Here is a 21,606-nt window from a genome sequence, read left to right as displayed (position 1 = left end):
GGCAAAGCCTCCCACAATGCTACTGCAACTTCCCAGGCTTCTTTCACCTTGCTACCAAGTTACCTAGGCACTGCCTCAGCATGGACATTGTTTGGAAAACTTTACTGCTCCTCAAACTTCTCTTCAAGGTGATCCTTAAGCTTTAAATTTAGTTAAGCAGCTGCACTGCAGACTTACTCTCAGCTGTAGTTGATCAATTTAGCATGTACTTTATTCATGTTACAGTGACCCAGGAATTTCTCACTTGAGCTCCACGTCTAGCAGTGGTAGAATAAATTCTGTGCAACAGTTGAAGAGTCAGTGACTGAGCTGAAGGAGAGAGACCCTCCAGGTCGCCTTACACCGGTGTCACAGGGAGTACGGACATCTCTGGCCTTGGCAGCAGCTCCCCCCTCTCTCCCCGTGCAGGCAGGCAGGTGTGAGCTGTCTCATGCATCCCAATGCATTGATCCCTGCCTCAGACTTTTTGCTACCACAGGAGACAATGATCTAAGCACCTAAGAAGTCACTGTCTGGCACCTCTGATTTTATTACAAAGTGGCTTGGATCAAGAATGCCATCAAATTTGCTAATAGAGATTATGAGCTGTGCAGCATAAACCATGCAAATGGTCACTTTATTAGCACAACCATTATTTCCAGGCAAGGCTGCTCAGCTTCAGGAACTTGTTTCCTAGGCATCCTATAAATCTGGGATTCTAACTTTTGCCCCACGGCTTCCCCAGGCGACACAGGGCACCAAAACTCGTCATGTGGTACTTGCTTTTATAAGTGAAAATTCTCCTTACCAAGGCAACAGCTACCAAAAGCTTTCACAGATGCTGCTTGTGCAGGATTACTAAAACAGTTCCTGAACAATACCCTTAATGAGGAATGGTGAGACTTAATTAAAGCATAGAATAATTAAAAGGCAATCAAGAGCAATGAGAAGTTTCTGAATATTTTCTTCTATATTTAAAATGTAACGTGGGGGAAGGGATTGCCTAATCTCCATGGTTTTCAAACAGCTTTTAGAAAATTAAAGAATGAAGAAAGTATTAGACAAAGATGTGTAATAAAGGTTTCAACAAAGCAATCAAATTATCAGCTGATATAATAGAGATAAAATACTCATTTTTCATGCAAATAAATATCCCCATCTTTTCTCAGTATATAAATGAAACATAGTAAGTCCTGGGATACAAATGCATGAACACCCTGCCCATTGGTCTCAAATACACCCTTGTTCCCTTGAATTTCATTTTGATGTCCTGGGCTCACAGAATTTCCAAAACATAGTTATTTCAAAGGAAATGGGTAGCTGGAGCAGGAAACATTCTCTAACCTTGAAGAAACACCTTGAGAGCAATTCAATTTGAGCTGATTTTCTTTACTCCTTTCAGGAGAAGAAGAGAGAAGAGAAAATGGATTGCAGAACACTTTCTATTAAATTTTATAGCAGTAACTAAGGATAACACTTTTACCATTACAGTGAACAAGTGTTTAAAAAACAAATTCTTCCAGTTTCATTACTTTAAAAAGGAAACCTCTTTCTTTAAATCCTGAAATATGGGAGGGGGTTGGTTTGATTTTGTCAGTGGGCTTGGGGGTCAATTTTTTGTTCATTTTGGTTGTGGGTTTTTAGTTTTGTTTTGGGGGTTTTATGGTGGTTGTTAGGTTGGGGGGTTTTTGTTGTTGGGGTTTTCTTCCCTTTTAAACAAGCTCTGCCTACTACTTAAGCACTGAGCGACTGGAAACAGCAACTGATTTGTAGGAACAAATCACACCTTTGCAGCCACAGCAACTCAGGCTGCTTTGCTCTGTGTTATTCCTGGTGTGCACATGATGGTACTTATAGAGTGAGCATGTGGGAGCAGGGTGCAGGACATCCTAACTGCTCTTACTCCCAGGCTCCATCACTGACCACTACCTTGCAAATATAACAAAGAATTAAAAGTCTGAATTATGTCATGTTTGCATTTTCTTGTAATTTACTCAGACAGCAAACTCTTCAAGACAAGAAGAGTCTTCCTTCCTCGCTTCACAGCATCAAGCACCAACCGGTGCAGAACATGATTTGTTCAACACAACACTACTTCTACACAAACAATAAAACATGTGAGCTCCAAAACTGAACCTGTGACAGGAAGAGCTAAAGACAGCAGAAGAAAAAAGACGTTTATCAAGTTTATGACATTTATTATTTTTCTCAAACTCGTGCTGGCTTTGAATGCAAGTACCAAAGAAATATAAGCAGGCAAAACACCGAGTTGTGAAAGAGTTTACCTTCCTCTGGTTAAAAATCTAGGTGCTTTTTCGATGTGAGACCAGAAAAAGAAAACTATCCTGGGAATAAGCTGCAAAATACCTCTACTGAACCCCTTCCTCTTCATCACAGCTGGCACCCTTTTGCCACAATCCTTTACAGTTCTGCTAACCCAAGAAAACATTGATCACAAGCTAACCCTGGCACCACCACACCCTTTTCATTCTTCTGTAATTTCTCCTGGAGGGAACGTGTCCTTTGGGATCATCAGCCCTCCAGAGAGAGGATCTGGCATGCAGTGTGTGTACAGCAGTTCCCACACTAGCTCTGACCCTGGGCAATGCGCTGTTAAGGGTAGTTATTTAGAAAGCCAAAACCCACAGAACAACACTTGCAGGCACTGCCATCTCTTGGATTTCAACTTATTCCTATCACCATGTTTTAGAAGGACTCTGTAGCAAAATTTGTTCCAGATATTTGTTATTTGGGGCCCAGGAGATCATTCTAAGAGAAAGAAGCTCGAACTGGTCTTGAAGTCAGCTTTAAAATGGGGATCGAGTGACAACTAGTGGAGATTTTCCTCGGTGCATCGCCGTGGATTTTTCTGCACAATGTAATCTGCACCAAGATCCCGTTTCACTGAAATAACACAGATGCAATCTAATTACGGAGAAAAGCTTTGCAGAAAAATGTGCACACGTCTGTGAAGACAAGGGGAATGGGAATGTGTTTCCGTGACTCGAAGCTGTTCAGATACACAGACTCACACACAAACACAAGAAACCAGCCCCGCAGGAACGTGGAAGCAAAGATGGTAGGAGTCAGAAGTTAGGAGAAGGTAGCATTACCTTCCTCCCGCTACATCCTTAAAGAGGATGTACATTTCCCTTTCCTAAAGAGTTCCAGCTGACTACTACAAGCTTATGGCTCCTCAGCTAGAGGCTGGGGTTGAACTATTCTGTTTTACAGCCCATGAATCTCTCCAGTCTGTGTATGCTTTTACACTCAACAATATGATGTAGCAGTAAGTTCCACAGCTCCGTTCCATGTTGCAGGAAAATGTATTTCCATTTACTTAATATCTACTACTTATTTCATTGGATAGTTTATAATGCCTTATTTATGAGAAGGTGAACCTTCATTCCCTAATTCATCTTCTCTTCTTCCTTCATGATTTCATTAGCCTTCTCCTGCGACCTCTAATTTACCTCTTTTCCAGGCTGACGAGTCTAGAAATTGATGAATTCACACACAGCAGAAAAAAAATCTTTCATTTTATTTGCCTCTTTAATCACCTCTGAACACGGTGCTTACTCTTCCAAAGACTTATTAGGAGCAACTTTCCCAAGGCAGCATTAGCTGAGGTATGACTCATCATCACTATCCTCACGTACTTTGTGGGGTTTTTGATAGGGAAGGGAAGAAGGTTATTTTCTTTTTACATGCAATGCTTTGCATTCAGTGGTGATTCATTTTAACTGTCATTTTATCACCTGGCCACTCAGTATAGAAAGAACCTCTACAATACTTCAAAGTGCTTTTAAATCTGGCTACTGGGATTTTTTTTATAATGCAATTGTGATTTATTAGTATCAGGCCCTAGTAAAGTACTACAGCTCTAACACAGCCATCAAAACATTAGGAAAATAATCCTCCCACACAAATAGCTAAACAAGGGCAAGAAATTGCAACAAGATCTTTGAGGAAGTTTTGGGAACTTACCCTGCTAAGGTTTCCTGTCCAAAGCACTGTTGTCCTTGTGCACTGACAACTGAGAAAGCGATGGCTGATGTTGTTATAACAACTTCTGAATTTGGTAAAAGAGGGGTGGGAGTGGGGAAAGGAAAGAATGGAGGGAAAGTGACAACTATAAATGTTTTTCAAGAAGCCTCAATTAACATTATTCACTGCTTGTCACAGAAAGCTGAATCTTTAAAGTGCTTTAAATCATAACTAAAAGAACACAGAAAAAGTTGTAGGTCTGTCAATTTTTACTATTATTGTAGGTCTCCTCTTGAGTGTAAGTGCCCTGTCATTAAAAAAAAAAAAAAAAAAGGACAAACTAAGTTTCTGCTCCTCCTGACTGCAGAAGAAAGCCTGGTAATAATAAGCCTAAATGTTCATAAAGCAGAGGACAAATTAAAACCAAAACCCAATACTGTGAAATAACCCCACATTTTAAAAAATATCTCCTGCTTCTGAAGATATGACTCATAATATGACTGTTTGTGGATTGGCTGTATCATTACAATGAGAGTAGCAAATGTGTCAATTAATTTATTAATATTTGCCGTTTCAATTTTCATGGCTGATCGAGAGATATGAACTACTGAACAAGGAAACAGTTTAATCTCTCTCCAGAACACTTCATGTTTTTAAATCATCTCTCCATTCAATCGACATACTGAACGCAGCCAGCTCAATACATGAATGTAATAAATTAATGTGGGCTACAGAGAAAACTCCAATTCTGTAGAAGCTGAGTGCCTGTGTTCAAAACAGGAGCAGGGACTTTGCAATCTTGGTGCAAAGCACATGTCACTGGCCCTTGGTTCTACATCTTTCCTTTAGTCTAGCTGCCTGGTTCCTCAGGCTCACCAGGCTGCAGTCTGTTCCCACGAACACTTACCCAGCCAAATGCTTGAATTGTGACTACATCGGTGAACCATCCTGATACAAATCCTGCTCCTGTAATCTTCCTCCCAGCTGCCAGGGAAGACTGAGTTGATGGTCTTTGTTTAGCTGCATGCACATCCAAAGCACCCACTCCGCTCCACAGAGGAGTCCAGTGCCACATGAGATGAAAAACAGCCATAAAACACGAAGGAGTAAGATGGAAAGTGACATCCACATAGCCAAGAATAGAAACCACTGGAAAAAACGGGGATAGAAAAGCCAGACATACACATAAAGAAGCTGCAAAAATATCAGTGGGACAAAAGGTAAAGAGGAGCACAAAGACAACTCACTATAGCAACTAGGGATTAACAAGGAAGGATCGTAAGAGATGAGCAAGATAAGCAAAGTACAGAGTGATATGTCATCCCTTCACAAACATAGTATTGGGGGAGTTTTGATGTAGATTAAGGGCAGCCACAGTCACCCATTTACACCCTGGCTGTACCACGTAAAACCCATGGGTACATCGGAGCTGTATTACAGTGGCTTTGTCTCCAAGGCACAGCTAATGCTGCAGCACTTATTAGCATCAGGTTGCTAAAACATGAAATGATCACTGCACAGGTGAAAAAAGGAAGGCTCCCGGGAATACATCTCAGCAAGGAACAGCATGATCCTTATCTCGTGAAGCAAGTAAACAGAGCAGGACAGATTCACCGAGAACGATAGGTTATGAGAGGTACAGTCAAAACCTATGGAGAAATCAATGAAAGATTCACAATCCCATGCAGATTCTCAATCAGACACTTAGTTGTGATGCACACATATCAATAACAGAGCTACATGTATCATTTGGCCACACTAGAAGGAAATATTTCCCAGGTTAGAACAGAATTATAGCCAGCTAAGGTAAAAGCATTAGGAGCAGATGCTAGCTCGTCTGGGGGAGTGCAACCATTGGGAGGAGGTACAATACACAGTGTCTTATAAACAATAATTAAAAAAAAACCTTCCATGTGAAGCCATACATGAGAAACACATAGATTCAACACCAGGGACTTTATTCAATAATTCTACTTTAGTCTCTTTATATATACAAACAACTGGGGCAAATAAAACATAATGAGACAAAAAGCACATAAAATTGTTTACCAAGGGAGTGGAACAGAGAAAAATTCTCTTTTGGGGGGCTTTGGTTGCTGTTAGTACTGAAACCAGAGCCAGCACTATTTCTCTCATCAATGAAGGAATGTGCGCTCCCTCTTATGCAAAATATAAATTTCACTGTGCTTTTCCATGGCAAGAGAGAAGGACAGAGCTTAAACAAGCTTATAGTGACCAGCACTGGAAGTAGTGAAGGAATTGTTGAGCATTCCTGCATATTTTGCTAAGCATCTTACCAAACACAGTGGGCACTAAGTTAGGGGGACACTGGCCCTGTCCTAAAGGACTTGTCAACTAAGGTCCCTGGGGGGATTCATACAGTCTGAGGGAGACATGTGAAGGAGCTTGCCACGATGGCATCACTCCCCAACTGAAAGCTTCTTAGGAAGGCACCCCTTACTTAAGGCTGAGGAGTGCTGAGCAGAGGCAGCCTTGCTGGTCCTAGAGGAGCTGGAGCAGAGTGGCTCAGCAGGGACCAGGCCAGCCCCAGCAGGCAGTGCTCTCCCACCTTCCACACCCTGCTCCTCCCTGGGCAGCAACAGAGTACTGACATAGGCAAAAAAAAGGGGGACACAGGCAGTTCTGACACTCAGCAGCTTCTCCCTTGAGCTTTGCAGGTACTCTCCATGTAGCAGCTGTCTCATCTCCCAGCTTGCTGCTGGCACAGCAGAGTGCTATGGGAAGACTGAGAATGAGAAAAGTTGTCAGTTTTGGTGACCTTTAAGTAGAGCTCCTCTTGCCAGATGTGACATGGAAGAAAACACGAAGGAGGTTTTTTGGAACTGCATGACAATGAAGACTCAAGGCTGACAGAGCAGATGGGGGGTGATGTCTCAGTGCTGCACAGGACAAGATACACAGGGCAGGGGCGGGCTATGAAGACCTGACAGCAAAGATGAGTGTTCTGCACTTGGGTGGTGCAAAAGGAAGCCCTGTGAAGTGGTAGAAAAAATGTTCGAAGTAATAAGCCAGAAACACAGTATTTGTAACCATATTCTTGGAACAGGGAGAAAACATACAGCTGTGACAGACAACGAACTGTCTCAGGAGAAACACAGGCCAAAATGAAGTGCACAACCAGATATTTTGCAGATCGCTGTTGTAGCACTGTGCCCTGGCGCCTCAACGCCGGCAGTCCTGGGAGGATTGCATTTTAAGTACTGTCTGAGCTTGTAGTCAGCCAGCCACAATGGACCAGAGGGCACAGCTGCCTTCCAGGCAGCCAGTGACAGCATTTAAGTTCTTTGTTGTCCCTCCCAGACACAGAAACAAAACCAACCTACTTTCATCTAATTTGCAACAATAGAGCATGGTCCTCAAAACTCATGTTCTGGCCACTATTCCCTCATGCTCCCCATTCATTTCTCAAGCCACCCAGGGCTGCACAGGGCAAGGCCTAGGAATTAGTCCATCAGACTCTACAGACTCCTTGGTCACAATGAGACACAGCTCAAGAAGCCTAAGAACAGAAGTACCATCTTTCCTGCTGTTCACTGTGAGGTAACTACTGTATCTTGACACCCCTTCATCCAGCAGAACTACAGATTGCATCAGCAGACTACAGACTGCATGGCAGTTCTGCTACCAATCCTATTCCAGAACCACTCGAAAACTTTACAAAGTCTTTATACACTGTACAAAGTACAAGCCCAAAACCAAGCTCAGAAATTCTCTCCTTGCTGGCCACAAAAGTACATCATACTGCTTCACAACGAATCTGCAGCCAACTGAAAATACTCAAAACAGAGAGTGAATATATTCTAATAGAAAAGCAACTTGTTCTGTTTTCTACCTCACAAAAACCCACTGCAGAACTGCTGGTTTCCACAGTAGTCCCACATGCTGAAATGCAACACAGATGTGGCCAGTCAAGGGATATACATCAGGATATCAGATCCATCAACAGATTACAGCAAATCAAGCAGGTTATAGAGTGTGTGCTGAGACAGTTGTTTTTCACATGTCCTCTCAACTTGCTGCAGCCACAGATTTAAGATATGGACTATCTATGGACTCTTACAGCTGGATAGACCAAGAATTTGTTAGCACAGCTCTGCCCACAAGAAGCCCAAACTCAAAGGCAGACAGAGACCAGATTTCCCTCATGAAAAGACTCTGTCTAAATACCATGCCATGATGCCACACTAAGAATGATACACACCACAAATTCAATAAAAGTCATAAGCATAAATTATTAATTATTGATATTCAAGATTATTGCTGACAAAACATTTATCCTAATAAACACAAGGTACACCAGTTAACTCCAGAGATTCATGAAAACACCTTAAATGTGTACACAGAATGAGTAAGCAGTTAAGCAGTAAGCTTAAGGGTGGAGCAGGAAATAAGCAAAACATCCTAGTCTGTACCTCAAAAATGTAGATGCTAGGGTGGGTATTTTGCTTCTGGACAAAAATCAGCCATCACATCAGGTTGTGTGGCTTTTAAGTTTAATTTACAGTATGATGCTGAGACAAGACTTTATCAGTCACTTGGTAAAAAACAACTTGTACAGAACAAATACAGACCACAACTGGGATTAAAATCAGTCTCAGTGATTGAAAAAGATGAGTTTTTTGAGTAGCAAGATGATGGCAGCTTTCTTCCTTCCAAGTATTTGGATAAATTTTAAATTTAACTCTAAGCTCTCCTTTTCCTACCTCTTTAGCAGCCAGCTTTTTGTAACTGGCATAGCCAACTTCAAGTCTCCTCCACAGGTGTCCTAGGAATAGACATTGCAAGCTCCTGTACTTTACCTGGAAAGGACACTGAAACTCTGAAACAAATAAAGAAAAAAACTCAGTCTTTAACTGAAGTGGACATGAAAGAAAGGGAACTTGGCTCAGAAGGAAATTTTGCAAGTCTGAAAGAACTATATGGATCTGATATTTGGAAATGCTTTTTGTTTTAGTATTCCTTCAGCCACCACTGATGCTTTCAAGAAGTGTCTGCTCTTTGTGCTCTTTTTACCTACTATATAATGAAAAAATTCAGAAGCCAAATAAATATTTGTTTTCTCTTACAAGTCACCTTTAAGATCACAATCCATCCTGACATCAGGACAAGGAGTTCATTTTAAAGTTTAAAGTAATTCATCACTGAGCTAGAATCTAAGCTGCGCCAAGAATAAATGTGCTTCAAAAATATGTAGTTGCCAAGTCTTTACAGAGCCATTTGAAATGTCTAATGCAATCATAGGATTGTAGTTTGCTTCCACTAGAAAGGCTCTTACATTTACATTAATCTCTGGGAATTGTCCTGCACTACAGAAAACCACTGAGTGCTCAGATTATTGGTTTGACCACATTTGAGCTGCAGATTCTGACTTTTGACTATGTGCTTGAGCAGAAACCTGTGTGTGACACCTCTGTACCCTGACATAAAGCAGTAATTACCCTGTGATGAGAGCCCCAACTGAGAGCATGTCCCCACTGATTTAGAAACAAATCTTCAGGATAAATCCGAGCATCTTTACAAAGCCAGACTTGGAGGTAAAAAGAAGACATAGTTTTTTATTGATTTTGCAAAAGAAGAACTGAAGCAGGCAGTTTTGATGTACAAAGTCATGTAGGCACCTAATCCTCCCAAGATCAGTGGGAGTTAGAGATCTACATGATTTTTGCAGATTTGGCCACAATAGATATGTCTATAATCACACCAATGAGATTTATGTTCTCCTGGGCAGTTGGGGATCACCCTCGAGCCGCAGCCCTCAATCCCTAACTCTCAGCCTCTGGCTTCAGTCCTTTTCAGAGAAACCAGATTGCTCTGAAGGCTGTGAAGCTCCATTGGGACAGGAGGGCTGGCTCACGCTCTGCCCCTCTCTGCAGCATGGGCAACTAACCAGCCCCTGTCTTACAGGTGATAGATGTGCTTAGCTGCCAAAATCTGTGTCAGAGCCCCTGAATCCTTGCCGGGGAGCTTACATGCTCTCTTCTCATACGCGTCTTGGAAAGCAGCAGGGCACTATCCTCTTGTTAAACAGGCCACAGAAACCTAGTTACTGCCTTACTCTGAAGGGAGAGGTAGAATAGCTCTAGGTCAGGATTAGGAATATAGGCAGACTAACGTGGGAAAATCTGCCCTGTTATTATCCATCTTTTACATCAGCTCTGCCAACTTTGCCCATTTCATCTCATACTTGACACTTCACTAAGCACCTAAGCTTCTCAAGAGAGATCAATGTAAAATAATCACACTTTTATTAGAGGTTCTGCTTTAATTTCAATTTTTGGCCTTCATGTTTGTAAAGAAAAACTAAGTGTGACCTTCAGTAGGGTTTAATGCAAGATCCCCTGGAAAAAGCAGCCTATTGTGATCGTGTGATGCCTAGAATGTCTGATTTGGGGATGCTCAGGGACGCAGAAGAGAGGGACAGAGGGCATCAGTCTCAGGCATCTACAAACTAAATCATGCACATAAGAAATCACAAGAGGAAGAGTTCAAATCATGGGACCATTTTAGGAGGGCTTCTATTTGGGTACTTTGTGAGCATGCAGTCAATCAGCCTTGCAGATTTACTATACCTCATGCACATGAGAGCTGGCTCAGTGTATTACAAACCAGATTGTAGCAGATACCGTGACATTCAAGGTGGCACTTCCAAGAAAAGGCTCCAGGGCACAGGTTTAGGTCTTCTGGGGACACATCCAGAAGAGACAAGAGGTGCAGGCAAGTACTAGAACAAACACAGTGCTCCTATCTACGTACCTGCAGCCTTCCTGGCCATCAAGTTCTTGTGACATGGCAGAAGATCACATCAAAACATTAAGCTTAGGATTTCAAAAGTCATGATATGACAGCATTCTGATAGTAAATGCAAACGCCATTCAAAAAATTCAGGAAAATTCTCACAGCAATGTTAAAAATAACATATGCACCATGTGGATATGTTAATGTGCTGTCTTTCAGCCTTGCACACTGGGCGAGGGGATGGCAGGGCTATTTTTTGTGTGTGTTTTAAGAACAGTTATGACCTTAAAAATAGTAATTCCTGTTCACTTGCTCTCCAGAGCTCACACTCATGATTTGCTGCCCCTTACAGGGAAGAAAATATTTTTTGTCCTCAGAATGTTAGCAATGCCATTTCAAGCATTCTGCTACCAGTGAAAGGCGCCATGTCCACCAGCCCCATAAACTGAAATCCTCCCTATTGCAGCTTCAGTCCAGTCATGCTAACACACTGCCCTTCAGCCACTCTTTGGCATCGCCACTGATTTGGCTCCTCTTAAGGAGCATTAAACTGCTGACCTCTCTCTCCAGATGACCCAGTGTGGCTGTGCCAGCTGTGCCAACCAGCTGGCCCTGGCATCACAGCTCTTCATTTAAGCCACTGAAGAGCTAGGACATGGCAAGATTGGACAGCAACGCACATTAACAAGAAGGAACACTGACTTTCAGGGCTGAAAATCAGGATAGATGCGTGAGTTTCTCTTGAAAGCGTGTTGTCACTGAACAATGAAACACAGCACGGGGATAGGGTGATTTAATACTGCAGCATTTAACTCTGCTGCTGCTAGAGGAGATGTTCCCCTTCCAGCCTGGCAGAGCAGATTGCAAACCCTCGACAATCTTCACGCTCACAAAGGGTGCTGAGAGGCACGTTTACAACCTGGACTCCCACCATGCACTGAGTAGCTGTGAAACCTCCCCTAAATCTCCTCATCTGCATGCCCTGGCCTGTGCTACCCAAAAGATCTCTGGACTGCATTCAGCTCTGGTTTGATTGAACGACAAAAGCACGGTTTTGACAGCAGATGCTACTGGAATAGATTTTGCAGCAGACCACCAAACAACAACAGGTAGCAGTAATTTCAGGAAAGTATCACTTTAGTCCTTATACTGGCCAGGCACTCAGTATTTAAAGACTATGTGGCTGGTCTTTGCTCTCATTCAACAGAGCTCTGAAGAACAAGTACTGCATTACTTTGCCTCATTGAAGCTTCAGCCCAAAGTTCTCAGTACCTGTAAGAGCAGTGGTTTGATTTGAGTCCCCTCCCTGAAGCCAAGATTCATCACTTTCAGCAAAAAGAAAGGACAGTATGGCTGAAGCCCCTGGGACTCAGAACACAAGATGAAATGGAAATATTCTTCTTTTTTCTTTTTTTTTTTTTGTTTCTTTTTACAGGTTTCTATGACCAGTACAGTCCAGATGAGACAAGATGGGTTCTAAAGAGGAGAGGTCCCCTGGTACAGAGCACAGACTGAATGTTATCAAGATGGTACATGCCAGTCATTAGGATGTTAATTGGCCCTGACAGGGCTCTGGTGACTGAACATCCACACTGTCACTACCTGGAAGCATTGCTGCAGGGAACAGCTCCAAGGAGCCTAAAGGAAAGAAGTGGGTGTGAGGAGCTAGAGAGATGAGGGATGTTTGTAAGCCTCTACAGCTGTCTGCATCACGTATTTAAACAAGGGGGAAAATAATTCTGTCTTTCTACACTGCACTGATAAAAAATTCCACTAAAAAAATCACTTTGGGTAATTTACATTTAAATGGACTTTGCACACCAAGTAGATTATTTTGCTGGTCATGTTTACACTTCTTTCCCTGCTCCCCTTTCCCAGGACTCCATCTTGTCTCCTGCACCATCTTTTCTTTCTGTCTCCCAACCGATCCAATTAAAACACCAAAAATAAATTAACTTGTCAGATTTCCCCACACCAACTCTCTCCTACTGCTCTATTCCTGTCAAGAGCTTTACCTCATCTTGAAAAATTCTGGTGTGCTGATTGTTTTTGTTTACTTGCCAAGGTGGCCAGATTTGTCTCTACGAACTAGATTTACAGCACTTTCAAAGCAGAGAATCAAAAGCTTCTGAACAGCTCACTGGTGACCATTTCCAGTTTTGTTGGACAATGTTCTTGTAAGGCTGGGAGAGCACCAAAGGGAAGGTGCAAAACTGAGACTAGATTATTTGCAAATTACAGAGAAGGCTGAGAGTTATCAAAATGTGGATTGCTGAAAAATAAATGTTATTTGAACAAATGTTATTTGTGTTTTGCACTTCACCACAAATAACCAACAACACTGACTCACTGAACCAGTGACTCGATAGCCTAAATGTGACGAGTTAGCTGCATCCTTTAAGGGACCAGCTGTGAACAAGACAACACTGCTAGTGAGATACCAGAACAGACACTTAAAACATTGGTCCACAACCCTGAATCACAGGTCTGCATTTCATCCAGGCCCTGAGCATGTCAGATGAAACCAGAGGAACTGCAACCACATTTAAACTATGACAAAAGCAAGGGTGGTCTGGAATAATGTTCCCAAACAAATAAAAAAAGTGTTTTTCCTTACAGCCACAATCAACTGTCCGCTTTTCTTAATCCCTCACTACCATAATACCTTGGCAACCCAAAGTATTATCTCCTTAGAACTTCAGGGGATACCAACCAGAACCAAAGCGGCTGCCCTGTCCACACCAGCAAACTACCCAGGTGTTCCTGCACAGCCTATTATGCCCCATAAATGTCAGTTCTGTGGTCAAAAAATCTGCTGTGGATGAGAAGATCCTGGCAGAAATTATTTGAGACCTTCCACATGTGACCAAGATGATAAATATTTGCAAAGCATGTAAGTAATCCCTCCTCCCTTGCATGCCATGCGAATTCCAAGCCTTCTAAAACATGCACACTCTGAGATTGTGTCAAGGCTATAAGACGAAGGTGAGGAGGAGAGGGAAGGGGGGAAAAGTAATGTGCAAACTAACTTTGGTTACTGGAATTCCAGCAGTGTCTACTAAAATGACAGTAGAACACAGAGGGAAGGAAAATAAAGGGAGGCAGGGGACAGGATGCAAAGCTCCACATGCTGTGTTTTGTACTGGCATTGCAGGAATAAAGCTTCTCCTTGAAGCAGTTTGCAGTGCAAGCAGACAAAGAACAGTGGAGAAGAGACACAGAGGTGTAAAGCAGCTGGGATTTCCTCTCCTCTAGCATGAGCCAGGAGAATGGAATCCCATTTTGTCACCCTCTCTGCTCACCCAAACCCTGGCCAGCAAGCCTCAGCACAACTCTTCCCAAACAGACTGGACACAGCCAGAAGGATCCTGCGGAGCCACGGAATTTGTGCCTCTCTGCTGCACGCTAGACCTCACCTATACAAAACACATGACTCAGGAGCCTGTGCTTCCTATTGTCACTTCCATCAAGCCCCTGAAACCAGCTTTGCTTTCCCCTGTAAATAGGTTTCATGCCTTCATAAAATGGATGTATTAGTCATGAATAAAAACCAAAAAGTTACCGGGGAGGGAAGCAATACTCAATGTACCACAGTCAATAAAAGACAGAAGGAAAGAAAAATATTAGCTGGAGAGTTCCAAGAAGGTTAGGGTTACAAAGCAGCAAAATATTGGCTCTGACACAGGAAAAGGCTCTTCTGAATACTAATGTGTTCTGCACAGTGACAAAGAAGCTATACTTACCTCAAAGGAGATTAAGTAATACATAGCAACACCTGAGGAAAGGGAGGAAGGTAGAAAAGAAAGGCAAGCAAGCATAAACACAAAGAGAATAAGGCACCTGAAGTCTTTTTCATATAGCTTCTTCTCCTTCACAGGGGAGATTTATATCTTTTCCTCGGAAATTCAGCATTCAGGAAAGTGGACTTAGTATAACTCCATAGTAATACCCTCTTTTCCAGGCCCCAGGAAACTATAATACTGATTTACTGGTCAAAGAAATAAATGTGCCTTAGAGTTCCATACAAGGTCTTTCTGAAGTTAATCCAGCTCTAAGATGGATAAGAAAAAGTGGAAAAATACCGCAGAAAGTATTTGTGTAGATAAAAGGAGCTTTCTAAAGGCCAGTGTTCCTGTCATGATGGAATAATTTTCATTCTCCAGATAAAGAGCTGGAGAATAAAAGTAGAGAAAGTTACAGCACACAACCAGCTCCCTGGGCACCAGGACATGTTTGCCAGCTGGGGACTACACTTCAGTGAAAATGCCTGATCGGTTAAATTTAAAACTGGATATATTTCATGCAGGATTCATTTGAGCCAATGTTGACATCAACATCTGACACTACAGACAGTGGAGAGAAACAGTCACTTGCAGGACAGGATTCATCTGTTTCTAAAGCAGTTGGCTAAAGCAGGGTCAGATGAACTATGTCCTAAAATATCTTTCCCTTTCCTGTCGGGAAGGAGAGCCCATAAAAGTCAGTCAGAGGCAGACAACTGGTCTATAGGCACCTGAAGCTAATGGTGGACTCAAAGCATCAAAATGACTGCGCAGATGAGATTCAAGTACACACACAGAGTTTGCAGAAATTAATCCACTTCTCACCATGACGACTGGAAATCTTACTCTGGAGAACGCAAATACAAGTCCCAGGCTTCTATGCAATCTGTGTTACCATTTAAAATGGATCAAGATGCAGCCCTTATAGCTGTAGAGACAGCTTTTTAAATGCAAGGAAAACACAAGTGGAAGCAACACTATTCTTGAGCCTACAGATGGATATAAAGAGGTGTTAGTGATGCTCGAGACCATCATAGGAAAATTCACGAGACTGACAGTTTTGAATTGTTCTCCTTTAGATTCATGTCAACAGTGGTGTCCATAAGTTCCTAATCCTGGGTTTAAATGCAGATTCCAGGAGCAGAGGGGAAGACGATCAGCCCCAGGTTTCTGCAAAACAACATTTTTATTTTATCAGTGAAAAAGGCAAATAAGTCCTTAAGTAGAACCTAATGATGTAGGCTGCAAATGTCCCAATACATGGCCTGGCAGAAGAGCTCATTTAGCCCAAACTGAGGAGCCCCTAATAGAAGTTGAACCCTAAAGCTGTTCCCTTATCTCTCTCCTGACAGGTGCTGCTTTGTCCCATAACACGGATGGCTGGGAGCAGGTTGCAAGAACAATCCACACAGCCCACAGCTCCTCTCCCTGTTCACTTGGAAGGCGTTCTCTGGGAAAAGCACAGGTGGGACTGTGTCACCTTCACCAGGACACCAGCAGCCCACTGCTGGTCACTGTGTTTCTCCAGGTGCTACTCAGGGAAAGAAGCAGCCTGTGTGCAAGGATGTTTCCAAGTTTCGCACCTGGGAAACACTACAGCTATTCCAGATAGACGACTGCACTGTGTATGCACGAAGTACAGCTCTCACCATAAACTGTGTTCCCTCCCTCTGGAAGGGCTGGGCACAGCTAGCATGAAGTCTCTATTCAGGAGCATTTACTAACACAGTGATCAGTTATTCCACAAGGACTGAAACCTGTCTGATCAGGAACCATTTCTTGTCCTGCAGTTGCACAGTGCTTACACAGCATGAGCTGCCAGTTGGGGCTGGTGAACATTGCTGTGGTACAAACAAATAAAATCAGCCTTATTCAGAGCAAATTCCAAAGCAGAGGCTGTTTGCTTGCCTGCATTCTAGGTTAAATACAGAGGGCTGGGCTAAGCTCTCAATTCAACGTAAACCAGACAATGACCTTCTCTGACAAGGGAAAAAAAAATAGCTATGGGGAAGCTGCTTCAAGACTCAAAAACCAGTCATTTATTAAAACTGAGAGATTACTTCTCCCAATTGAAGGCAAACTCCAGAATAATCTCCTCCATGACACATGAGAAACTGTCCAATCTTAACCTCCATTTCAAATGCTAATTACTCTCCAGAATCCTAACCTGAATTTTTCCTAGCTTCCATGGAGGATAAAAAAAACAGACATGTGCAGAGATCTCCATCTTTCCCTTTCTAAATTTACCTGAATTATGTAATTGCACTTTTAAAGGACTAGAGCAAGTGACTAAAAAAATAATGCAGAATGAACTAACGCTGCTTGCGACAGTGCAGGAAAAGAATACTTTTAAAAGCAGAAGAGCACTTCCTCCCTCCAAAAAAACTTGAAAAGGTAGAAGACACTATAATTGCATATGTGAAAAATTATTCAATGACAATGGGATGTATGAAAAGTTATTTTAATTGCTGAGTTTATGATGTACTTTAAATGATGTAAAGGATACCCAGAGAACAAGGATGGCTATCATCTAAGAGAAGATGTACACAGTTAAAGACATATACCTTCTTAACATACATATCTGATAAATTATATACACATACTGGCAGTGTAATCTAGCAGGAGGGGTTCACAGGCATTTTCTAAAGGCAAAACCTTGTCATTGTGAACAGATTTATTAATAATTATAAATGAAATCATGATTATCGAAGTTAAGTGCCTGCAAGCATTTTGCCAAAATCATTTAGCTCTGGACTAAAACCCCAACAGACAAGGAAAGACCAATTAATTTTCTCATGGTAGGATTTCAGTTAAAATTCAGAAGGCAACTTACATCCACTGAGGTTTTGGGATTTTTTTAAAAGGCATGGGGTATTCACTCAATTGATTTTAGGACAAATGTATTTGTATTACTACACCTTTAATCAAGACTTTAGGGTAAGGCACTGTGAAGCAGAAGAAAAACAGTCCTTATGCTGAGAGCAACACAATGGTTCCCCAGCAGAAGCTCACAGGAGCAAGATAAATCTTTGTAGCCTCTCCAATAAGGAAAATTACTGCACTCTGAATGCGAGAACAGTGATATATGACAAACAAGGAGCTCAGTCTGCCAGAAACCTTGTGTTTTGTTGTTCCAAAAAGGTTAGAAGCCACTAATTTAGAGTATATTACAAGAGACAGTGTGGAACAAAAACCAGTTACTGTGAGAGCACGAAGAATGAAAAAAGAAAACCACAGCCCCCCTGACCAGCATTCTAACAAGGAATATTCCCAACAGTGAGAGAGAGTCTTGCCAGATCAAGTGGGTTTTGGGACGACAAGCTAATCTCCACTAGCAGCCCTGTGTGACCATCCCTGTAAGCCCAACGGCTAAGGAATGAGAGAGAGTGTCATTGGAAGAGTTTAGGAAGTCCAAGAGCTCAGCAGGGCCGGGCACAGTGTCACCCAGTTTAAAGGCAGACACGGGGAGCAATTGTGCAGTTCACTCACGGACAGGCAGCACACTGGCAGCGCAGCCAGGTAACAAACCCTGACGCTGTGCACAGCGGGCTGTGCCTTGCTTTCCTTCGGTGCCAGCAGAAGGAAAACAGCACTACACCAAACAGTGGGAGAAATCCCTCAAATCTTCATGATATACAAAGCCTGAAGGAATGCACATTACAGAAAGATTTAGTTTGCTGGCATGAAATCAAACGTATAAACCCAAGATTATTCGCAAAGATCAAGACAACCTTCAAAGAAGCCAGAAATCCAGGGGGAAGCAAAGTATTTCCAAGTAGTTCCACTTTTCTCACACAAGCCAGGGAATCTCAGAGAGAGGGTCATAAATAATGGACTTTATTTTCATTCTTTGCATATACTCTTGCTGATGCAGTCCCTAGTGTCATCGGGCGATGGAAGCTGATAGTGAGTCATTTTTGGATACTCAAAGACACCTTAAAAGGGATTTTTTCTTGGAATAAGAGTGTTTGATTTCTGAAATACAAACTATTTTAATTTACTAATTGCTTTACATAGCCTACAAGCATTAGAGCACTTCTAAGAAAAATCAGATTTGTGATAATAAAAGCCTCTGTAAACTAACAAGGAAAAGCATTTCAGGATGCAGTGACTGAAGGCAGCATATTCAAATTAAGGTACCTAGTTAAACATCAAAGTAACCAGCCATTGACAGAACTATCCTCATACAGAAAGAGTCACCATTACTTGGTATCTTCAGAGCAAGACCAGAGGATGTTTCTCAAATATACACACACACACACACATATATATATATATATATATGAGATCATGCTTAAGCCACAATTAATAGTTAGATGTTGAAATCAGCATTAATGCAAGCAGCCCTTTCTCAGACATATATTGTGAGTAATTCTGGTCACAGCAAAATTCAAAGACAATTTACTGAATTGAAAGCAGATGCGTGGAAGCACTGGTAAGAATAAAAGGCCTACCTCAGGAAAGTTTGACTTGTTTAGGTTGACAAAACACAGCACAATAGAGGACAGGATCACTGCCTGCAAGCACACTTGAGGAGAGGGAGCTGCAAGAAATGCAAAGAGACATTTAAACCATAGGATTATCTTGGAGCAGAAATGAGATAAACAACCACGAACTCTTCTCAGCTGGAGGTCAGAGGAATCCAAGTATGAAGTAGCTGTGATCTGGAGCAGCCTCCCAGTGGGAGAAGTCAAAGAGGAGAAGAAAGCAGATAAAGAGAGAACCCGAGAGTCCACAGAAAGGGCTCTGGCCCCACGTTGATCCCTCAGGAGCAGGACATTTTCCCTGGCACTGAGGCTTGAAAGATCAGGTTGTCCTTTCCAGCTCTAAGCTTACACACAGAATTCAGTAACTTGGTAACAGGTTATCACTGGAAGAGAAGGATTTACATGTTTTGGGGTTTTTTTCCCTGTGTATTTCTAAAACAGGGAAGTTTTTATTTTCTTTAGACACAAAGGTAACGTCTGTTTTTCATCGGTTCTCCTACAGTGCGGGAGAACACACAGCAGGAGCAAAACATTGCAAGAAGAGATAATTTAGGATCTAATCTTGAGTAACCTGTGCAGTCAGACAGGACAGCATGAGGAGCTCTACACTCCACCACCAGAGGTGGACTTCACAGATGTTCCACTGTCAAGATCATTCAGCTCTTATCAACAGAGGGAGGGAGAACTAACATGTACGGAAGAATCAACATCAAAGTGCAAGAGAGTCAAAGAGCAGCAATGCTCTGCACTGGCTTCTGGGTTATCGTCCAATCTCAACGTATGAGGTATTTATCCTTCCTTCTACAAATCTGATCCACAGGCCCTGGATTCACCCACCCTTTCTGAAGCACACTGAAGTCAGTATTCATGCAAGTTAAAAGCCAAAGTCACATCAGCCTAGTAAGGAAACTGTTGGAGCTGGTCTTGCTCTCTCTGCTTCAGAAGCAGTTTACCATAAAACCATCAAAACATGGATATCAGGAGTCAGGAGAGCTGGATTACCCTCCTGACAGTTCACCCCAAGCAAAAGTCATAAGCTTTCCATAACCACCTCATTGTCTCCAACGCCCTCACTCACTCCCTCTGTACACAAAGCTTCCCCTCTTTGGAAAGTGTAAAGACTCTTCTGTGCTCAGAACTGTAATGTGAAAACAAAATTGTGTGTTAGTGATATTTAAACCAATTTAATGAAGCAGTTTCAATTCCACCCTTCCTTCCTCCCAACTCCACCCTCTCCTTCGAGAGGGAAATTTGTTTGGGTTAATATAGAGGGAAAAAAAGCAAGCTAAAAATAGCCTCCTTTTGCCTTAAAAAAGTTAAAGCTATGAATAAACAGCCTGAAACAGGAATGCAGTTAATCTGCCCACCAAATTCCTACACTGTTTTCTTCTTCAGCTTTCCAAAACATTTTTATAAGGATCAAACACACAGATCTGCAGAGCCAGTGGTATCCCAGAACTGCCTGCTTCCATGCTAGTCAGGTAACTGGTTTTGGCATGAGGAGGAATGGTTTGAGACTGGATGAACCGAAGATATAATCTCAGGACCATTAAGTACTACAATATTTGAGCAAATCTCCTTGCATCAGAGGAATCAGTATGAAAAAAAATGAGAAAAATCCACCAAGAGAACAGAAAAGCCTTTCTTGTTTCCCTTTAACTGTGCAACAAACTGCATTATCTCCTAAAAATCTACCTTGCCAGTAAAAAGCACTCACACTGTTATCCCTATCTTAGACCCAAGTCACATCTGTCCCTGACAACAACAGCTGTCAACACTGAAAGAGCAGGGTGATCAGCCATCCTTTTCACCCTGGGCTGGAAGCCAAAGCAAGGATGGCTTATGTATTTGCAGTGCAAAACCAAACAAACTCTTTATTCTGTTCCCTGTGCTATGCCATTAGCAAGCAAGCTGATCAGCCCCAGGGAGTATCCTTGCAATCCAAATATTTGAACCCAAACTTAATTTTCCCCTATTTCCCTTCCACTGTATCACCAGCGAGCTCCAGGTAATGCCATAAGAGTCACGTGTACTATGCTACCAATGCAGACAGAAGCCTCTTGGCAGGGTCACCTTTCACTCGCAGTTTCCCATAGCATGAGGCACCACAGCATGCTGCCCTGGAGTGCTACCGACACCACTATGATACCTGAAAGGAGTTACATTTTAGAAAAGGAAACCACCTCCCTCCTCTTACAGCAGATGAGCCCTCTGTAAGGAGAAAGGAAATGTCTCACTTTCATCTCAGAGTTCAGAGGGAATGTTTTATAGCTGTCAATCCTATCAAGATCTCATTCACTGACACACCAGGGACAGCAACTATTCGGAGGTAGGGCTGTGCAGCCATGAAATAGCCAGGTTCTGAAAAAGACTTTGCCCGGTGACACTTGGAAAGCCAGGTAAAAGACTTCACTATGACCCTAAAGTAAATGCTGAAAGCCAACATGCAACAGGCAGGCCAGAGGAGTTAGGCAGATGAAGCTACACAAGGCAAAGGCACATGAGGAGCAAGGTAGCACCTGCTAATGAAATTCCAGGTGAGGAGTGTGAACCCAAGCTGTCTCACCTCTGGTCCAAGCACTTTCACTCAGAGAGGCAAGACACACTCAGTGATC

At 42.4% G+C, this 21,606-nt stretch overlaps 1 protein-coding gene across 3 annotated transcripts in view; it reads right to left on the bottom strand.

Annotated features, from left to right (window-relative positions):
* Nucleotides 1-21,606, bottom strand: part of TSPAN4 (tetraspanin 4) — a 428,081-nt gene that overhangs the window by 334,203 nt on the left and 72,272 nt on the right. The window contains exon 1 of one of the 3 annotated variants that reach the window (XM_019281512.3): nucleotides 14,563-14,672. The exons of the other annotated variants lie outside the window; for them this stretch is intronic. The gene's annotated coding sequence lies outside the window, so the exon portion shown is untranslated. Of the gene's footprint in view, nucleotides 1-14,562; nucleotides 14,673-21,606 lie in introns of those variants that run through there. 3 annotated transcript variants of the gene reach the window in all.

This window comes from Corvus cornix, chromosome 5 (assembly GCF_000738735.6).
Source record: "Corvus cornix cornix isolate S_Up_H32 chromosome 5, ASM73873v5, whole genome shotgun sequence".
Classification (NCBI taxonomy): domain Eukaryota; kingdom Metazoa; phylum Chordata; class Aves; order Passeriformes; family Corvidae; genus Corvus; species Corvus cornix.
Note: the sequence above shows the minus strand (reverse complement) of the source record. Positions and strands in the feature narration are given on the sequence as shown.